Genomic DNA, 5,743 nt, shown 5'->3' with positions numbered 1-5,743 from the left:
CACTTGGAACTATCCTCAAGAAAGATTCCCTGCTAAATAAGACTCTCATGAACTATAATGACTTTTTGGACTGGGACTTCAAAAAAGAAAGTTCTCTTCCAGAAAGACTGGCTAACTCTTCTAGAAGGAGTCAACTATTCTGGGGTTTTATTTCATCTTTGTCTTGTGGTCACCACTCACTCAAAATTCATGACCAGGCCTGGTCGTCATGGAAACCTAAGAATGTTCTGATGTTCCCTTAACAACTGGGCAGTTACTACTCTTCGTCCTTCTGAGAAATTCTCCTTCCACCCTTTTTTTTTATATGCTGTGGTTTAGTTTTTTTTTCCCTGTTTCAGAAGATTATTGAGACTTCCTGGGGGTGGGGGTGGGAGGCAGGTGGGAGGGTCACTTTAGTTGAATCACTTCATCTTCTCTGTGAAAAGATTAAATGTCACTGGAGGGTCCCACAGAGAAGGTAAGCCCAGGCCACCCTTATTTGGACATAAAGAGCATCATTGCATTTTTGGCATGGTCTACTGGCTGCTGTGTTCTTGCCGTTTTATGGTGAGGTCATCTGAGTGTATCGTTTTGAGTGCATATTACAACTCACAGCATCAGTAATGTCATCTCCTCTATCATGTCTCTCTTCATGACATGATTTAGTGTCAGGATGCAAAAGTCAATGGCGAACTTGAGACTTAGACACATTGGCATGGCCAAACCACAGGGTATAATTCCTTGAATAAATCAAATGTGTCTTTGCTCCTCATAAAGTAGTCACCTTTAAAAGTTCTTTAGACAGCCTGAGAAGAGGGAAAGGAGGCAAGTATATTTTATATTTTTCTGTATGTTGCTCTCACTCAAGATTCATTTTCATTTTTATAGGACATAGAGAAGGCCACAGATGGTCACCATCTTCATCAACAGGATTTGTCTGCTTATTTATTCTCTTTTCAATGTGAGTAAATGGCATCCATCCAATATTAGGAGAGCCAGGAAGCACTGTATTTAACATTAAGGACTCTGGGGCCCAATTTTGCCATTTTTATCTGTGTGACCGTGAGTAAGTTACTTAACCTCTCTTTGCTCAATTCCCTCATCTGTAAAATGGGGGCTTTAATTGTACCACCATCATTGGGCTGTCACAAAGACTGGATGTGTTGCTATTGTAATGTGCTTAGAATAGGTTCTGACCCATAGAGAACACAAGGTAAGTGTGTAATGAATAATTTGTGGGATCCAGGGATTTTTTGGGGCTTTGTTCAGCCCTAAGGGCCACTAACAATATCTCTTTTAGTGCAGGTAGCTCATCTCTCATTGTGGCTGGCTGGGAAGCTTCCCTTCTTTGCTCAACAGCTCTCTGCTCAGAAGAGTAATTGCTATCTTCCAACCACCTCAACTTCTGAGTCCTACCGCAAGGCCCAGAGGTAAAAGTAAAAAGTTAAATACATGGAGTCTTTCAAATTTGGTCTTCAGAAAACTCAGGTCCCCGCCCAGCGTGGTTCCAGACATGGACTACACCAAAGCTTCCCCAGGCTGGCACGTTTCCCTGGCAACCGCAACATGCTCCTGCCCGATCCCCTCTCCATCAAAACCCACGGCGCCTGTGGTCCGTTGCCTCTGACCTCCATGGCACGGAGGTGTTCACGGAGACAGTTCATCAGACTGGCAGCCAACCCCAAACCAAGCTTGCCAATATTTCTTTAAAAATTTTTAAATTTTCTTATTTTATATATATATTTTTAAATTTTATTTTTAATTATCTTTTTTAAGAGTTAATAGATGACACGAAACGTTACAATAAAATCCTAAGAGGTTCCCATATACCCCACTCCCCACCACCCCACCTCACCCCATCATTTCTTTTAATTGTATTTTTTTGAAGATACATAGATCATAAAAAATTTTACATTAAAAAATACAAGCGGTTCCCACATCCCCCCACCCCCACCCCACTCCTCCCATATCAACAACCTCGCTCATCATCGTGGCACACTCATTGCATTTGGTGAATACATTTTGGAGCACTGCTGCACCACATGGGTAACAGTTTACATTGTAATTTATACTCTCCCCCAGTACACCCTGTATTAGTCAAAGGGGTGCTGATGCAAAATACCAGAAATCTGCTGGGCATTATAAAGGGTATTTATTTGGGGTAGGAGCTTACAGATACCAGGACATAAAGCATAAGTTACTTCCCTCGTGCAAAGTTTTTGGAGCAAGATGGCTGCCGACGTCTACAAGGGTTCAGGCTTCCTGGGTTCTTATGTTCCTGGGGCTTGCTTTTCTCTGGGTTCAAGGTTCCTTCCATCCTGGAGCTGGCTTCTCTTTCCTCTGCATGCTGACTTGCCAGGGCTCCCGCTTAAGTCTTCAGCATCAAACTCCAACATCCAAACTCCAACTTCAGAAACCCTCAACTCTGTCCTTTGCCATGCCTTTTATCTGTGAGTCCCCACCCACCAAGGAATGGGGACTGGGTGGGGACTCAATGCCCTAATCATAATTCAATCATGCCCAGGTACAGATCAGATGACAAACATAATCCAATATCTATTTTTGGAATTCATAACCATATCGAACTGCTACACACCCAGTGGGCCATGGCAGGATACATAATGCCCAGCATTTGTCCCTGCAACATCATCGAGGACAACTCCAAGTCCTGAAAATGCCCCCACATCACATCTCTTCTTCCCTCTCCCTGCCCTTAGCAACTACCATGGCCACTTTCTCCACATCAATGCTACAATTTCTTCCATTACTAATCACAATAGTTCTATAGTAGAATATCAGTAAATCCACTCTAATCCATATTTTATTCCTCCATCCTGTGGTCCCTGGGATGGTGATGTCCACTCCACCTCTATATCAAGAGGGGGCCCATATCCCACATGGATGACAGATAAAAATCTCCTGCTTGCAGTTGTAGGCACTTTTGGTTCCCTGGTGTGGTGGTTGACCATCTTCATCTCCCCGTTAGCTGGCCTGGGTAAGTCCAACGAACCAGAGAGAAGGAGGTGCAAGTCTGCTGAGGCTCAGGGTCCAGCTGGCACATGGATAAGCCCGAGATTCAAGTCTCCTGAGCATACAACAACCCCAGCACCAACCACAGGTTCAGTAAAAGTGACAGAAGAGGCATGTGTAGACAGGTCACATCTGAGTCCAACTCCACCACACTCAGGAACACAAATTCCAAAGTGGGGTCCACTGACCTGGCATTGAACTCCAGACCCATCTGCCATGACCACAGAATCTGTGGGTCTCTGTAGCCCTCAGGAGCACCAGTACCTGGGGTTGTATCTACTCTGGCTGTCTCTGAGGTCATGCTGAGGTGTGCGTAAGCACGACCCCTCTGATGACTTCCTGACTCTTTTTTGAAGACTCTTAGCCATACAAACTCATTTGTCTTTGCCGTTTCCCCTTTTATTCAAGGTCAAAAAGCAGTTTTTAACACATGTACCTACATGTAGGCTGAGATATTCTGCTTGTCTGAGTTGACCCTTTTATTCAAGGTCTCTTTCTAGTTGCATCAGTTTCTTCCCTCGTAGTCCAACTGCTGCCTTCACACAATTGGAAAGTACATTCCCCACGAGTCAGGGGACCAGTGAATGCAGTGTTGGCGGACAGGCTTCCCAGCAAGGGGGTGCAGCTGGGAGCCCTGGCCATCCCCTACCTGGATGGCTGTCAGCCTCATTCACACAGCTGGATTCTGCAAGACCCTACCTCATGCCCTTCAGGTCAAAACAACAGAAGGGAAACCCTAGGAGTATAGTTTCTTGATGATTCCAGTTGTTTACTCCAAAGTAAAAAATTGACAAGAGATCCAATTAATTGGGTTCACAATCTAAGTTTTGCTTCAAGAACATATTTGCTTCATGTAAGAGACATCAGTTTATTTAAGAAGCCAACACCTCTAAATTTTGAGCAAGTGGCGAGAAGACTGGAAGTCATTATTTATTGCATTTAACATATTGTAACTCTTCAAGGTCATGTTTGATGTGTTTTATTTACAAAAGTATATATGCTTCTGATAGAAAACATGAAACATAGAAAAGTATGTCAATAAGAAATGAAAATCTCTACTTCACGCAATTGATCTCCCTATAGAATTACTTTTCACGTGCGCTTCCTTCTAAGCATTTTTAAAAACATGTATGCGTAGGTTTGTATATCTAATGAAAACTATTTGCTTTCCTTATGACAAAAATGGTCATACTATAGGCATTGCTGTACATTTTGCTTTTGGGCTATAGTACAGAAGTTTCTTCAGATAGTTGGTATAGACGAACTCACTCTACAGAACTATCACGTGAGGTTCCACGGGCATCCTAGATGTGCCATAATTTATTTAAGCATTCCACTACTAATAAACATTTAGGTTATTTCTAATTTTTCTCTCTTGTGAAACATTGCTGAAGCTAAGATCCCTGTTCATATGTTTTTACAAACTTGAGACTATCTTAGCATGAATTCCTGGAATTTGCAGTGCTGGGCAAGAGGTATGAACATACCAATTTTTGATCAATACAGCCAAATTGCACTCCAAAGGTTTGCAAGTTGATACTTTCACCATGACCAAGGATTTCTAGCCTTCTTTTAGTCTTATCTAAAATATTTAGAACATCTACTTGAAGGGTGATGTGTATACTCATCTGATATGTTTTTTTACTTTTTCTCCTTGGTGTTCCTGGCCTGACTTCATAACTCCTCCACCTCCACTATAGTCAACTCAAAATGAAGTTGCACTTGCTCTGGAAATGTTTTGGCCTCTTTCTTGCCTATTTGACCTGGGCTTCCGGTCTGGTCCTAGCAAACAGCAAGTCCTGGCGGGTGTGGGAATTTGACAGCAACATTATTCCCATTATGTTCATTGGACTCTGGGAAGTTTTTTATTTTCAAAAGTTTAACATCTCTGATTCTCTGGTTGAGTTGCCGGTACACACTCAGCTCAACATGAGCTGGGTCATATCTGATGAAATTGCGTACGGGCAGGACCTGATGCTGTTGGCCAATTTTATGAAAACAATAGTCCTGGTTTTTGGCTCAGAGGCCCTTTGGGTCAGCTGGATCAATGGACCGTACCCAGATTTCCTCCAAACGTGTTACAACAATGCCGCCATCTTTCTTTTCCTCGCCTGTACTTGTACCCTGACTACAGTGAGCTGGAATTTTGCTGTGGATTTTTTGGGCCAAACCACCCTTAACTTTCCAGAAAACTTTCCTGTTGACAAAGAAATACTAACAAGGAAACACCTCTCCTATGTGTTCCCACTGGGAATCACAACTGTCATCGTATCACTAATAAGTTCTGCCATGTTCCTTTGTGAGAAATATTTAATAAAACGGCAGAATCAAGTGAAGCCAATGAATTTGACCAAATTTTTAAAACAAAACATCTGAACTGACGGATTTTACTTTTTGGAATGACTGCCAATGGTTTTAAGAAATTGTCTATGTATACATAACATTGTCATAATTATATACTCATTTAAAATAAACATATTTATTTGTTATCTCAGAGTGTTTCTGAAATTTATAGTCTCTTCTTCAGCTCCAGACTGTATATCTCTTCCTTTTTTTGGAGCCTTTCACATCCTGAAATCTGCAGGCAAACTTCTGAGCATACACTGAAGTACAAAACCAAAGGCAGTGGGAATATAAAATGGTGCAGCCTCTTTAGATAACAGTTTGGCAGTTCCTCAAATGAATGAACACGGGGTTACCATATAAGAAAGCAATTCCACCTCTAGTGTTGGAG

The 5,743-nt window shown here is 42.2% G+C and overlaps 1 long non-coding RNA gene across 1 annotated transcript; it reads left to right on the top strand.

Annotated features, from left to right (window-relative positions):
• The first annotated feature begins 385 nt into the window (after positions 1-385).
• LOC101446281 (uncharacterized) lies at positions 386-5,498 on the top strand. Its single transcript, XR_011647904.1, has 4 exons — positions 386-457; positions 868-940; positions 1,285-1,409; positions 4,710-5,498. It is a non-coding gene; the product is annotated as an uncharacterized lncRNA (long non-coding RNA).
• The last annotated feature ends 245 nt before the right edge of the window (positions 5,499-5,743 follow it).

Source organism: Dasypus novemcinctus, chromosome X (assembly GCF_030445035.2).
Source record: "Dasypus novemcinctus isolate mDasNov1 chromosome X, mDasNov1.1.hap2, whole genome shotgun sequence".
In the NCBI taxonomy this organism is placed as follows: domain Eukaryota; kingdom Metazoa; phylum Chordata; class Mammalia; order Cingulata; family Dasypodidae; genus Dasypus; species Dasypus novemcinctus.
Note: the sequence above shows the minus strand (reverse complement) of the source record. Positions and strands in the feature narration are given on the sequence as shown.